Source organism: Anomalospiza imberbis, chromosome 16 (genome assembly GCF_031753505.1).
Source record: "Anomalospiza imberbis isolate Cuckoo-Finch-1a 21T00152 chromosome 16, ASM3175350v1, whole genome shotgun sequence".
Classification (NCBI taxonomy): domain Eukaryota; kingdom Metazoa; phylum Chordata; class Aves; order Passeriformes; family Viduidae; genus Anomalospiza; species Anomalospiza imberbis.
Window position 1 is genome coordinate 10,497,853 of NC_089696.1, and position 14,776 is coordinate 10,512,628.

The window sequence follows — 14,776 nt, forward strand, 5'->3', positions numbered from 1 at the left end:
TTCTGCTTTGTTCTGTAGTTTAAAATAAATCCTTAATGACTCTGTCATCATCTCGTTTTGTGGTCTTCATTTCCTCCTGATTATAAATAAGAATCAGGTTTCCCTTTAGCAGGACTGGGAGGCAGGGGAGTTCAAACTCTTCTGTTCACAGCGAGCAAGAACTGCTGTTCCCACTGCAGTGTGTCAGATCTTTAGCTCTCTGGACTGAGACTGCTTTGATGGTGAGTTCACAAAGACACAGTGTTCAGAGGTCGTGTCCCATCAGCCAGAAGTGCTCCATGATGAGGCTGAGGGAGCAATCCCCCCACGGCTCTGCAATCAGGGAACAGGCTGGGTGGTAAGTGACTGGAATGGTTACCTTCCCCTGCCCAGCAAAACACATCTCTGTCAAAGTGGAGCAGATAAACAGGTAAGTGAGCTAATTCTGTGCTTCACTCTGTGAAGAGCAGGAGTTTAACACAATTTTGAAAGTAGTAGCAGTGGCTGAGACCGCAAGTGACTGATGCATGACTCAGGTTTCTACAGAAGCTGTAAGGTGAAGGTAACGCTCAGTTCTGCTTAGATTTATGAAGGCTGTGATCAGCAGGTATGCCAAAATGGGGAGATGAGTTTCAAAAAGCTGGAGAATAAGGCTGGATTCCAGAGCTGCAGGGCAGATGCCATATCTGAGTGAGATTTGTAATAGCAATGCCAAGGACATGACAGAAAAAAAAACCACTTGAACCACCCACTCCTCTTCAGGAAGATTTCTGCTTTTGAAACTCTATGTAATAGGCACCCAGGCAAGTACTGAAAGCATTCAGCACATGGATTAGCTGCTGAAGAAGCTGCAAGAAATCACCTTTAAGAAGCAATACTGAAACTAGCAGTGAGATCTCTGGGTGGGGAAAGCAGGATGAAGACATTAGAGAAAACGGAAAGTTTCCACGTGCTTTGTAAATATTAATGTGAAAAACTCAGCACAGCAGTGTCTTGTGAGCACCTTCTTCAGCACCCTCTTTTCAGTAGGTTGCTGGAGATTTGCATTGCTAATGTGCTTGCATGAAAGTTCTCCCAGGGAAGAGAGGCAGATAATCTCTCAGGGCAAGGCAACAAGGTTTGTGAGTAGTTTTACCTCTGCATCCTAAACTGTGTATGTACTGGTTACGAAGCCTTGGGGTTTCTGGATGGGAAACACCTGAACTTAGCTTAGCATTCATTAAAGAGAGCTGGTTTCTAACCACTGTATCCTCGGTAAGTAGCACATCAGTAGGAGGGCAAAATAACAATTGCTCTAGGCTTGGAGACGCTTTTGCAGTACTGCTACTCCAATTATTTCCTTTTTTACACATGTTCAGCAGTCTCTCGCCTCTGTAATTACCACACTGAACACTTTAGCTATTAGATACAGCTACTAGACTTTTAACAAGACATCACTGCACTTGCTATCTTACAATTTAGCAACGTCTTTGAGACCAGTGTACCAGACTCACAGACCTGTGTATGGACTCGTGCATATAAAAGCTGGCTGCAGCCAGAGATTTTGCTAAGAAACAGAAAAGAAGCCAAGGATAGAGCTGCAGAATGTGGAAGCTGATCCACACTATGGCCCTGGTTTGAATATTCTAGTTAAAAGTTCTTTTTAATATCTGTATTGGGCAATTTTTTCCTTTCATTGAGACATGGTGGCTAAGGATGAGAACGGCCAAATTAAACTGAAAGCCTGAAAGCCTCTGAGGTTTTATGGGATGTCAGATGTGAGGGCAGCTGTGTATCAGCTGTCCTTAAACACCTAAGGGAAGGGGAGAGGCAGGTTGAGAAGGTTTGCCTTTGCCCAGCTTTCCCTCTGTTTGGTGATTTATTTCCTGTGCTCTGTGCTCTTGTGATGGTGCAGGCATCTAAAAAGAGGCATTTTTTCGTACACTCAGGCAAGCAGGAGCATGGTGAGCCAGGTTACATGATTAGCTGGTGGATTTTCTGCGCTAACCCCAGGTGGCCAGGCAGAGCAGGCATTTAAAAACTCATCCATCTCTTGTCTTACTGTCTTTGAATTTGCATAATTAAAAGTGAATTACTTGCTCTATTTTTAATATATGCAGTGAAAATGCATGAAAAGCTGAAAAATTACAGCAATCCAGTAATTCATGTCATGTCCCATTCGGAATTACAGCTTTCCAGTCCCAGCTTAAACACCAAGGATTTCCTGCCACCATAAAGCTGTAATTGCTGAATTAATAACAGCGGGGTTTGAAGAGTGACTGCACAGGCTCTCTGACCCAGGTAATAGAAATACTCATGTTAAAGTGAATTTGATACATGTGACTTAATCTATTTCATATTAGGCTCAAGTAGTGAAAATCATTGCTGTCTTTGCCACGGGATGTTATGAGAATCACAGCAAGGTGTTTAGCTTAAGGCAGCTGTGTTGCTAAGCCAGTGGGGACTAGAAATCAAATTTCAGGGACAAGTCAGGCTAGCTGTCCCTCTACCAGGGAACTTGAGCCCCAAATCTGTTAGTCTGCTCAGCACTTCTGGGAGGTGGAATTCTCCACCCAGCTGCAAAAGCATGGAGAACGGGATGCAAAGGTAGATGGTGAAAGGCTTCTGCTAATTTCATTACTCCAGGATTTTATTATCAACTACTAAAAACCCCAACTTCCTCCTCACCTTCCAGTTTGGAAACAAATTCTGCAGCTGCTGCTCTTTGCAAAATGTGATGTCTGCTGTCTCTCACAGCAGTCATCATCAGGACTGGGATGAAGGGACTGATGTATCTAAACAGAATGATCAGAAGTTAACTGAAATGGCATGATTTGAATAGAAAGGTTCCTTTTCTTTTCCCTTTGGTCCTTGTTGCTGTGGTCTGGGTTTCTTAAGGGTTACTTATGTATTGGAGGAAGCTGGTGATCAATTTGCTGTGAATTCATCAGGCTGAGACCCTGATGCAGCAGCCATTTGAACCTAAGGGGCTTTACATTTATTTCAGTAGGTTTTGTGATTCTTGGTCGCTGCTATAATCTGATTGAAGCTGTTAGAGATCAATTGGCTCATGTCAAAGCATCTGCTTGTACCGTGGGATTGATTTAGTGAACAACTATTCATGTTGCAATGTCCAGCTGCAGCAAAAGACAAGCTGTATGAGCTATCAGGAACTGAACTTCTCTGCTCAGGGTAATGTCCTGTGCTGGGGATCTTGGAAACAACCTCAATGAGATTGTATGGACATTGTGGATAAAATGAGCTGGCAGTTTCCAGGGCTGGCAATCTGGTTCCTTTCCTAAGAATTACCATCATTAATTAAAATCTCTTTTTCTAATTATTTCAGCTCTAATTCTCTTGCAGGTTCATAAATAGTAACATTCCATTGTCCTGGAAAAAAAGTTCATTTTTCTCCTTTTCATTCTTTTTGTCAGTGCCCTCAATTCTCTGCCCTCTCATGGCTTAAGGTAATTAAACTTCCACAGTCTGGTCACCTCTCTGAAATATTTAAATATCATCAAAGAAATTTTCCTGTTTCTTTTGTGGACAAAAATCCACGAGAGTCTTGAACAAAAAGGGTGTGCTTTCACCTTCTGCAAATAACAGGAGGTGAGGGGCCAGGGCTCCCAGGTTCTTTCCACTCTGGTTCACTATTACCCAGACCCTGTGCTACAATTCTAAGGGCAAACATTTCAAGCCTTGTGGCTTGTAGGGATTATGAAAGTATTTAACCTGATCTTTGTCATTGCCATTTAACACTGAGATTACAGCATTTACTGCTGGATGCTGATAATTCTCTCAGCTGAACTTTTGCATCCAGCAAAAATGATTTTTGCAGAATGCTCCCGTGGAAGATACTTAGTGAAATTTGTACGTGCACGAATGCATACGTGCAGAGTAACTTGGACTCACTCATATTAATGGAGAGGAGAAAAACCTCCCTAAAGGCAGGTATGTGCAGCATGATTACCCAAAAGACCTGAGGATTTTGAGAGAGAATCAGCATAAACAGTGGTGTTAAGGCAGAAGATCCTGCTTTGGGCAGCTTGAGGTTGAATCTTTCCAGGCTGTCAGCAAGGGGATGGTTTTTATCAGTTCACTATGAGATCTGCCCTTCCTGTGGATGTTTACCTTGATGGCTGATGTTTTCTTGAGTTTTTCTTTATGAAGTGTCAAGTTTTGGTATAAGAAAATATCAAGTGCAGCTAAAGGTCAAAGTAAATAATGAATGAAATTCCACAAACTAATATTCAGCAAAGAGCAAAAAGTGATGTCAGAGGCTAATTCTGAATTACATAAACGCTCTCCCTAGATCAGAGGCCATCCATGCCCTCCAGAGGAGCTCCTCTGCTTCCCTCTTGGAGATACAGCTCTAAAGCCAAGACAAGAAGTTTAGAAGATGATTGCGATGTCCACTAATTTCACGATTGAAACAGAAGGTGGTACCTCAATCATTGCAATGATTTGGAAAGTTTTTCTGAATGCTTTTATTTTAAGGAAAAAAGAATTCCAGCGCCTTGCCCCAGTAACACAGACATGCCAGTGACACGAGGTATCTGTGGAGGATTTAGCAGCAGCTTGGCTGACACCAGAGAATGAGCAGTAGACAAAGATTGCTGCTCCAGCTGGTTTTTTGTTTGTTAGGTTACATGAATGAGGGAAGACAAAAATCAGGGTCTACTGCCTATTTTAAGCACAGAGGAGAAGTTCCATCTGTGGAACAGCTCACAGGCTGGGAGGGTGTGTCAGACCTGCCCTTCTGGCCAGCAGTTCATGCCAGTATTGAATTCCTGCTTGGTCCAGAGTGCAAAGTCTTTGTGGTTTCACAGTCAATGCAGTTTCAGTTGGTTTAGGTATGTTTACAAGCAGGACTTTCAGTGGCAACACATTAATGGCTGTGAGGCCCTGAATCAATGGTGTCTCTCAAAGCAGCTGAATTCTGCTCAGAAGCAATTAGTTCTGTGAGCTGCAAAGACAACAGGATTTCCAGAGCCCGTGTCCTGCATTTATCTCTGGGTAAATGGAGAGCTCATTTGTCTGCTTACCAAGGTGCCCATTTCACAAAATTTATAGGAATGTTAATACCTTGACTACACGCAGTTATACTTATTCAGAGAGGCTTTGTGATCACATAAAACTTAAGAAAGCATAAAAGGAATCAGTTTTCTTGGATATTTGCAGTGCTGGCTGTATCAGAAGGAAGTGGCAGAACTGGAGTGAGGGAAAAATGCATGTCCAGAAACCACAGACAGAAAAGTAGGTGTTTCGAAATACTTTGATGGCAACATGAATGTTGTCTCCTCTCCAGTGTTGGGGCTTTTGAAAGCTCACTAGGCAGCAAAATGAAATGTTTTACGGTTTTGTCAAGCACAGCACAGCCACTGATCTTATACTTGCAATTTCATGACCTGGTAAACAGATACCTTTGTGCTTAAGGGTCTAAATGTCAGCCGTGTAGAAAACTGATGATTATGCTGCTTTGTGAAACAGAAGCTCCTTCATGAGGAATATATCGCACTTGAAGCAGCATCACTTGATATTTGCCCTTGTAAAGCATGACCTTGTGACCAGTGAGATAAAGAGTGAAGGGACCTGGTGGGACACTGAGCTGGAGATACGTTTATCTCCTGCAGCATGGGCTGGATAGAATATGTGTTGCCTCTTTGAATGCAGTGATTCAGCACCACATGCCAGTGTTGGATTCTTGTCTTGGTCCAGTGTACAAACTTTGTGGGTCTCAATACAATTTCAGCCAAAGCCTGCAATTTTTCTATAAGAAAGACTTTCAGGAACAGCCCTCTTTGGGCTGTTGGCTCTGAAATGATGGTGTCTATCAAACCAGTTGATGAGTTTTCCTGATGGCTGCATCAAACCATCTGCAAGTCCTGTAGATCTGGTGTAGCTAATTTTACAAATTAATGAGAGATAGGAGAACATGGCTGTGGGAGAAGGGACCCCCTGGGTGTGAGTTTCCACAGAAATCCTTTTGCTTTCAGCAGGGAGTGGTAGCTCTATGCTATTCTCACAGTGTCTTATCTAATGTGTTATTGATGCCATTGCATTTGCTTTCAAACACAGTCATTAGAACATTTAATTTGCAGCAGCTGTAATTTATATTTGTAATTTTGTCTAAGATCAATAAAGGAAACTGAAGAGATTTATAGTCCCAGTTTCAACTAAGATAAATTGAAACAGACTCTGTTTCCCTGAAAAGCTTTATTTAACCAGCATTTTAAAAGAACAAAATGAATTAGATATTTGCATGCAAGCATGAGTAAATAATCCCTTGTGTCTGGAAGAAATATTTGAAAGGGTGAACATGGTCAGTGTGTTCTTCTCTGAAATACAAATAAACTCCTGGGAAATGTTACCTTAGTGTAGGATCTAATGGGAGTCAAGGAAGCATTTCAAAATGCTTCTTAGCAGCAGCAGTCGATAAATATCCTTGAGATCTGTTGTATTAATACTGCATAATAAGCCTGTAGCTGCATGTTTTAAATACTGTCAGGATCAGTCTGAGAGTGGAAAGTGAGACCCTGAAAGTACAGCTCTGCCTTATTTTACAGCAATCCTTGAACATGGATTGCAGAAATGTGTTAATAATTTTTGAAAAGTCTGTATTCATTTATGAAATATTCATGTTCCAAGCACTGCCTCATGCCTGGGCAGAGGTGCCTCTCCCATACAGCCATTAGCTGGGGGATTATGCTGAGCAGAACAGACGTGAGCAGTGTCAGGCCAGCTCAGGGCTGTAGTAGTTTCAAGAAGAGTCTGACAGAGGGAAGGTAGAAATTCCTAATGAACCTTTCTCCTTCTGCACAGCAGCAGGACAGGATACTGGAGCAGTGCCCAAGGGATCCGAGGGCTGGGACTGAGGGATATCCCTGCATCTGCCCAGGACAGGGCACAGTTCAGCAGCTGGTGGCTGTGCTCATCCCTTTGGCTCTGAAGCCTTTTAAACATGCCTGGGGGGAGGCAGTATATTCTTTCTCCACCCTCTGTTAATTTGGTTTCTGCCTAATCCAGCTGCCTGTTGCCAATAGACTGCTGGTAGTGCTGTGCCAGGGCACGTGCTGCTCTGCTCTGCCATGCAGCCAGGCTTGAAATTTCTGCAGTTTTGCAGAAAGCTTCACTTCATGCTGTCATGTGATCTCATCATACTGAAGGAAAAGACCATCTGTGGCATGAAGGAGAAAGTTCCGCAATAAGACCTTGACTTCCTCCACCAGGCAGTTTTTCTTCTTTGTTTGGGTTGGTTGGTTTGTTTGTTTGTTTTGTATAGTTTTTCAACATTATGGTGTTTTGACTTAGAGTTTTGCCAAACTGCTGCACCCTTTCTGGGCTTCATTCATATGCCCGAGCCCTCAAGGTGTGTCAGAGCTCCTGGATGTGTGGTGCTCACCTTTCCCCTGTCAGTCTGGAAAGATGCTTTACCAGCTGACACATTCTGCAGGCATTTATCCCTGAGGGGAGCAATTCAGGCTGGAAAGTGGCGAAACTAATCTGTGCTATTCTTAGGTTGCTAAAGTGGGTGAGAGTAGAAGAGAAAAGATCCCCATTTTCTGCACTTCCACTTGTCTCCTCCCATAAAGGTTACAGAGAAGCCAGAGAAGGACCTGCCCCATCTGTGTGTGTGTGTGCTGCACTTCACGAGGAGGATTTGTCTTTAAATGCTAACTGTAAAGGCAGCTCCATACTGCTCTCCTTTCTGTTCTTGTGGCTGGTTGTTTGAATTCAATTAATTTAATATGTTTTTAATAGTGCAGCGCTGCCATCTCTACAGTACCTTGTAAACAACAATTTTTGCTGTAAGCAGTCAAGCAGCGCCCTGTGTCTAGTCATCACAGGGGCTGAATTATGATCTTGGACTTAATGTGACTAATGTCTGAACTGCAACAAAGTGTGTTGTACAGGCCATGAGACTGTACAATGCAAAATTATTTCTGTTCTTATAACTGCTATTAGTAATAGTTGTACACATGTTAAGAGTACTAGATTTGCCATCAAAGGATTATGGAGCCAGGGCCAGAACAGAGACAGAGAATCTATGGAGGAGGACAGACCTTCTTCTGAGGTCCTTCTCTTACAAATGAATAACACAGAAGCAAGTGTGTCAGGGGAAAAAGAAGCTGAGAGTCAAGGCTCAGCATCACATGGTGAATTTAATAGAAAAACTGAGTGGTAGCCTGTAATCTTGGACCACTGCTAGGCTTACATCATTATCCTGTTCCTCCAAACAAAGCTGTGGCACACTGAAGCCCCAGGTGCTTTGTTTATTGTGCACAATCAGTTCAACTTGTCATTTCACCTACACTTTCTATTACCTAGTGTTTTCCTTAGAAGCTTCTAACAAACAATTCAGGTGAAAGATTTCTTGAAATGAATAGCTATTTGTGAGTCAGTGCATGGTATTGGATTTCACCTGCCGTGGGTTTTGGAAGAGAGACATTTAGAAGGAACAATAGATAGATTTAAATGACTGGTGGGTTAGTTTGAGGAGTTGCCAGTCCCATGTAATGGCCCTGTGTCTTCTTGTCAGCCTGCTCTGTGTTCCAGCTTGCAGGGCTACAGCCTGCATGGAGGCAGGGTGGTCTGCACTCTTGTCTCCACTAATGAGACTGGGGGAGTGGATTTCCTTCCAGTATTTTATGGTTGTCTATCCTTAGTATCTGTGCTCTCCTGTGTGGGAGTGCAGGGAGGGGTGGCTGACCTGAAACTGCAATAGGAGGGATCTGCTGAGGAGGGTTTGTTTCTACAACGAGGTCCTTCTACCAAGCTTCAGAAGAGAAGCTTTTAATCCACACTGCAGCGCAGCCAAAGCCTCTTTATTGTCTTCTCCACTGCATTGCACCTCTGAATTTGGGGGTTGTGGGATGAGTAGGACTGAGGAAAACATCCCCAAATGTAACACCTCACTAAGGTGGGTGGTATTTTTTCTAAGGGCTTTCACTGGTAGGTGAACAGTGGACTGACTTGAGGCTTGGAGCCCTCCAAAGAGCAGTGCTGGCAGTAATGGCTGCAGTCCAGAGACTGGCAGCCCTCCACATTTTCACACAACTCTGCAGTGGGCAGGGTGGGATAAGGAGAGCAGAGATCCATCTCCATGCCTGGGGTCCCTGGGGTGAACAAATGAGAGAAAGGGATGTTTAAGAGATGTGTGCCATTTAGCCAGCATTTCAAGTTGCTACATAATAGGCAGCATTGTGAAGCTCCTCCAGGGAGAAAGCTTCTGGTGGTAGCTCTCTCTGTGCCTCCCTGCTGTGAGTCATTGTGAACTCAAGTTCAGAGGAATTGGTACCAAGGAAAAAGCATTGAGATAATAACCTTGAAAATTCAGAGGAGAGAAGGGGGGGGAGGGAGGGAGGGAAACATTTATTCCCTGAAAATTCAGAACTGCTCACCCTAAAAGCATTCTGTAAATCATGGAATCAGGCTTCGCAGCGATCTGCCTTTATCAAAGGCATCATCCTCTGAGGGTGGAGAGACATGTGCTTTGGGATTTTGGGGTTTAAGGACTGTCCATATGGTGTCACACAGCCTAAGCCAGTGGTTGGTATGCTGCCAGTTTGTAAACCAACTCATCAAGGCAATGAAAAGGTTTTTAAATCTTATGCTTGCAATTATAAGGAACAATAGTTTGTAGTGCCTCAGGAGAAATAGTGTGCTGTGATTGCCTTTCTCTAAGCATGCAGGCCTCTGGTGTTAAGAACACTAACATCTATTCAAGCATGTTTTACCTTTCTAAGAGCCATAGACAATGCCATGTTGTGTGGGAATTTAGTGGTGTTTGCTAGCTGCTGGGCCTTCTTTTCTCAGAGATAAACATGCATTGTGTTATTAAGAAAGAACCTTCAAGTTGCTGTTCTGATTTATATTCCCTTCTACAGTGGTGCATGCATTTATTGTTTGTTAAGGGCTGACAGCCCTGGAAACCTAAGCTCTCTATTTATCCACAGAGTGAAATTCCTCTCTCTGTAGAGGGAATGCCAAAGGCACTAATTGTCAATGATGCTGTTGTGAACACAAAAAAATCCTCTCTCTATTTTCCAGCCAGAATAATTTTGCCATGTGAAGAAGAACTCCTGAAACAGAAGCTGATTTGGAGAATATGTCTGACAAAAACAATGGGGCTGCAGCTTGGGAATGTAGGCAAGCCCAGGAGAAGGTGAGGAAAAGCATGCTGTGCTGTCAAGGTACGAGATTGGTTCACATGATTCACCTCTCCTATCCTTACACAGTCAAAAATAATGATGAACCTATTGCTGTTATTCCAGGGACACAAAGAAAGAGGGAGAGGGAGATTTTGTAGCAGTTAAAATGCTTTTCTCACCTTGCACGTTGATTTTAAAGGTGGTCTTGACATATGAGTGCATCACAGCTTGCAAAAATGAGAATTCAGAGAAGCGACCGACTGGTTACTGCCAGCCTATAAAGAATAACATTGAAAGGCTTTTTTATTTACTCCTTTCCTTCTGTAAAATGAAGGTGATTCAAGGGAGAAAAACTAAATTTAACAAAAAGCTGAAATTTTATCTCCTCTGTTGCATTCGTTTAACAAAGTAGGCTGCATCTTCCAGCCTCAGAAATCTCTGAAATCCCAGAGAGCAGGAAGCTCCCATTTCATCTCAGGAAAGATGGTAGCTTTGGCCCAATGTTTGTTTTGCAGGGCATATACTTCAGGAACATAAAAGCAAATTTATTTTAATTATATCAATTTATGTTCATTAAAAAGTCTTCTCCATAACTAACCCTGGTATTGAATTGCTTTGTATCTCTTCCTAATTCACTCACACAATGTTTATTCAATTTATTTGACAGTTAGGGTGAATTTATAGGACTATAATTCACACTTCTTGTGAAAGGAAAAAACAATGTGGAACTATATTATTTGCTGCAAAAGTGAAGTAGGGAGATTCATCAGAGCAAAGTGTATATACAATTTTAATAGTTTCCTTCATCAGGATCTCTTAATAGGGTTTCTTTTGCAATTACTTTAGGCCATTTGAAACTGCTTATTGTGAGAAGTTGCCAAACAATGTGGAAATAAATCAAAATATTAAAGGAGTTTTTAAGAGAGTAATCTGTTCACTTCTTTCTTTTTCTTATATCCTTTTCTCTGGAATAAAAATACTGAATTTCCAAAAGATCTCCATTTGCTGGAGAGTCTGTCTGGGTCGCAAGTAAGGAAGGTGCCTCCATCTAAACTGTTGATAATTGTTACTTAGCTTTTCTTGGCATGAGTCTGTGGAAAAATCTTCAGATAACTTGTTACCAAAGGGCAAAAGCCCCCCACCCTTCCTGCTGGAAGAGGGTTTGGTGTGTGAAGGTGACACATCCAAGCACTGAGGGGAGGCTGGCTTTGCCAGACCCCACATCACAGAGTTCCTCTGAGAAACCCCAAAAGGCTGAAATCAGAGTCTCAGAGTGGGTCTGGTCTTTCCAAGGCGTGAGCAACCAACTGCAGCCACCTCCTGGTAGTTTGTGGCTTTTGAGCAGAGGGGATTTCTGTGGGAAGTGAATTCCAATAAGGACTGAAGTGGCACCTACCTGGCCACATGACCCATGTGCCTGTGGGGAAGCAGTCTGTGTTTGAGGTATGGGGTTTTAAGAAATTGCTGTGTTGCCAGCTGAGCATAGTACCTTTGAAATAACAAGATTTTTTCCTTGTGCTATAATAAAGGTAATATGATGCTAAGAATTAATAAGTGGAGTTTATTTGTCCAGGCAATCACGCTTCAGTATAAAAATCAAAGGCACTGATGAACTATGGCCTCACTGTGTGAAGATTTTACAGTATCGTGATTACTATCAGATCTCAATACCTTCCAGTAATGTGTAAGTAGCATCAACAATTGTGATCACACAATTTCATTGGGCTTTCAGATAAGTATCTAGAAGTAGAACCAGGTTTTAGAGGTATAAAGAATGCAATTACCATTTTAATATCTCTGCACAGGGAACAGGAAGATTAATTTTTGTAGGTCTATTTTTGAGATTTTTTTCACAGGTTGGGAGAGATATGTAAAAAGCTGGCAACAATACACTAGAAATAAATTAAGTGCTGTTGATAGCTAATTAAAGCAACACAACTAGATAGCAGAATTTCTGGAAAATCAAAACCTCTCATGCCTTAAAATCATGCAGTACTTGTGACTGGGTTTTCAAGAAGAAAGAGGAGAAATTTTGATATTGTTGACTCTTGTTTCTTAATGAATTCTAAGCCATTTTCAAAGCAAGGTTATGTCTCAGAAGACCAGAGACCAGAAAAAAAAAAAAAGAAAAAAATCTTTCTTCCCCTTTAGGCTATATTTATTGTTATAACACTTGTTGAGTGTATTTATTGTCACCTGTCAATTCCTGTGTTGTAATATGTGGATACAGCGTATTTCATAGCTTAATTTTGGGCTCTTTCACTGCTTCCTGACAAAGCTTTTAGAGTTGGTCCAACAGAAAATTCACTCAGTTTCTAAACAGTGTGGATATGTGACTATTTACTGAGATCCAGTTTAAGAAAAGAGGTAGAAGCTGGCAAACCTACCAGAAAGCTGGACTTCTTCTGGGGAGAAGCAGTAGTTTTTTGGCACAGTATCAGCAGGAGGTTTGCTGGAAGCTGCTGGTGACCTTCTGTGTCCCTTCAAAACTCCATCTGACCTGAGCAGTGGTAGCTGAGCTACGTCTAGAGGGTGCAGGGGGGACAATCTATGGTCCAAATCAAGATGAACTTGGTAGCTATGATTGGGATGATGTCCCTGCAGTGAGCTGATGTCCCTGGTGCTGAGATGCTGCCTGGGGTGGTGAGGTGGGGAAAAAACAAACAGGATGGGCAGGAGGAGCACACACAAACCCCGCAGAGGGCACGTTCCACCTTCATCCCCGTCCCTGAAGCATTAGAGATATCGAGCTTGTATTTTAGACTGGAGAGAAGGTATGGAAAATCCATGGCTTTCAGATCTTGCTACAAATTAATCCATTCACCAGGCAGGAAGTTCTAAAGTGGGTTCAATCTCGAGGCATCACACGGATCTCTGCAAGCAGGAGCAGAGTCACAGCACGCCTTGCCTCTGACAGCTCCCTGCTTCAGCAGCAGGCAGGTGGCAAATTTTTAATGGCTCATTAATGTACCTGGCCACACTTCTGTAAGTGCAAGGAACATTGGTGTCTCCTGCAGCGTGTTTCTGAGGGTTTCGAGCCAGAGGTGTCGAGATTGTTACAAGTATTGTGTAGAATTTTCTGGTTTGGGGGATGTGGGGTGGGAGGGAAGCAGAAGTATGTGAAATACATATACTTGGGGAATTCCAGAATATATAGCTGTGTTGACCTATACTGGGCTTCTCTAGGGGTGATATGAAGGCCATAAACTCCTTGCTACTGTAACCTTAAAACTATAAAGTCACACAGGTGAATGAAGTCCTTTAGGACACTGGCATACAAAAAACCTCTGTGATTTTAAACCAGCCTTACTCAACTGTCTGTCTTCTAGGAGTTAGATTTATGATCACACCATTGATATCTGTTTTAAAGTAGAATTTAATGAAATAAGATTAGTTTGTATCTAGTGAAAGAAAGGAGCTTTTTCCCTGTTTTCCTTTCAGTGAAGAGGATAGCACCAGCTTCCTGCTTCCCAGTGTTTATGACCCACAACTTAAAATGGTATTTCTTGACACACTTTTCTTGCTGCTGCTTTCCCCCTAAATGTCAATATTAGATGTTCAAGAAGAAAACCATTTCAACAAGACAAAGTTTTCTAAAATCAGGAAAAGATGTGGAGGTTTTTTTTTTTCTCCCAAGTATTGCTGACGAATCTTCAGAAACATGTTTTTTTTAAATGCACATATCTGAGCTTTGCAGAAGTTTATTCCAGAGCAGCTGCACCCAGGGGTTAAGAGATGCTGTGTGAGAGCCAGAGAGTCCAGAATTACATCACATATCATTTCTGGGCAGCACTGGGTACTCAGCCAGCCACACCTGCATCCCCACGGGGCTGGCCCCAGGTGCTCTGGTGTAAAATCAGCGTGAGCGCAGGTCCTGCCTTGGCTGTGCCAGTGAGGAGCGTGTTTGCAGTCACACCACCAGGATCCCTGCGTGGGATGTGCTCTCCATGAAACATCCTAACTCTGCAGAGACAACTCTGCCTGTGGGCTGTCATCCTGCCTTGACATTTTGAAGTGTTTCAGCTCTGCAGCCTCTCAGTGAATTCTCCTCTCTGCTGGCGCTGCTGACGTGCTGCTTTCTGCACAACCTGCAGCTCCATGAATTGTCTTGGGAGCTGGATTTTAGTGATCACTTCCCTGTAGGATTGACAGCCACTGGCTCCTTACACACCCCACACTTACCTGTGCACTGGTGTTTGAGCTGCCCCAACCCTGCAAGGCAAGGAGGGGCTGGTCAGAACCATGGACACTGCTGTGACACTGGGTAAATCCCTCAGCAGCCCTCCCTGTCACCTGAAAAACAGAAATAATTCCATCCTCCAGCCCTACAGAGTGTTACTGATAAAATCTCTCCCTTTTGGAGAGCGCTTGAATTTCACTTAGTCTTAATACAATTAGCTAAAGTGCCTGGTCAAAAGCTGATGGGTATTCTTTTTTCTAATAGAATTATGTGGCCTGGTGGTGCTGAGCACTCTGCAGGTTGCTCCAGTCACTTGCACAGAACAAAAAGATCTGGCTTTAACTGCTTACAGCACAGCCGGAGAAACAGATACTGGGTATACTCAGAAAGTCTTTATTTAAAAAAAAATGGCATGAGGAAAACTACAAATGCAAGAGAAGTACATCTGTAGTTTCTATTTAATTTCAACAGACCTTTGAATCCCAAA

At 42.8% G+C, this 14,776-nt stretch overlaps 1 long non-coding RNA gene across 3 annotated transcripts; it reads left to right on the forward strand.

Moving 5' to 3' along the window:
- The first annotated feature begins 333 nt into the window (after positions 1 to 333).
- LOC137483702 (uncharacterized) lies at positions 334 to 11,010 on the forward strand. Of its 3 annotated transcripts, XR_011004604.1 has the most exons (6): positions 334 to 409; positions 2,150 to 2,259; positions 4,271 to 4,397; positions 5,140 to 5,214; positions 10,009 to 10,123; positions 10,777 to 11,010. It is a non-coding gene; the product is annotated as an uncharacterized lncRNA (long non-coding RNA). The 3 variants fall into 3 exon arrangements; XR_011004603.1 differs by having other exon boundaries at positions 10,009 to 11,010; XR_011004605.1 differs by lacking the exons at positions 10,009 to 10,123; positions 10,777 to 11,010 and adding an exon at positions 6,787 to 7,206.
- The last annotated feature ends 3,766 nt before the right edge of the window (positions 11,011 to 14,776 follow it).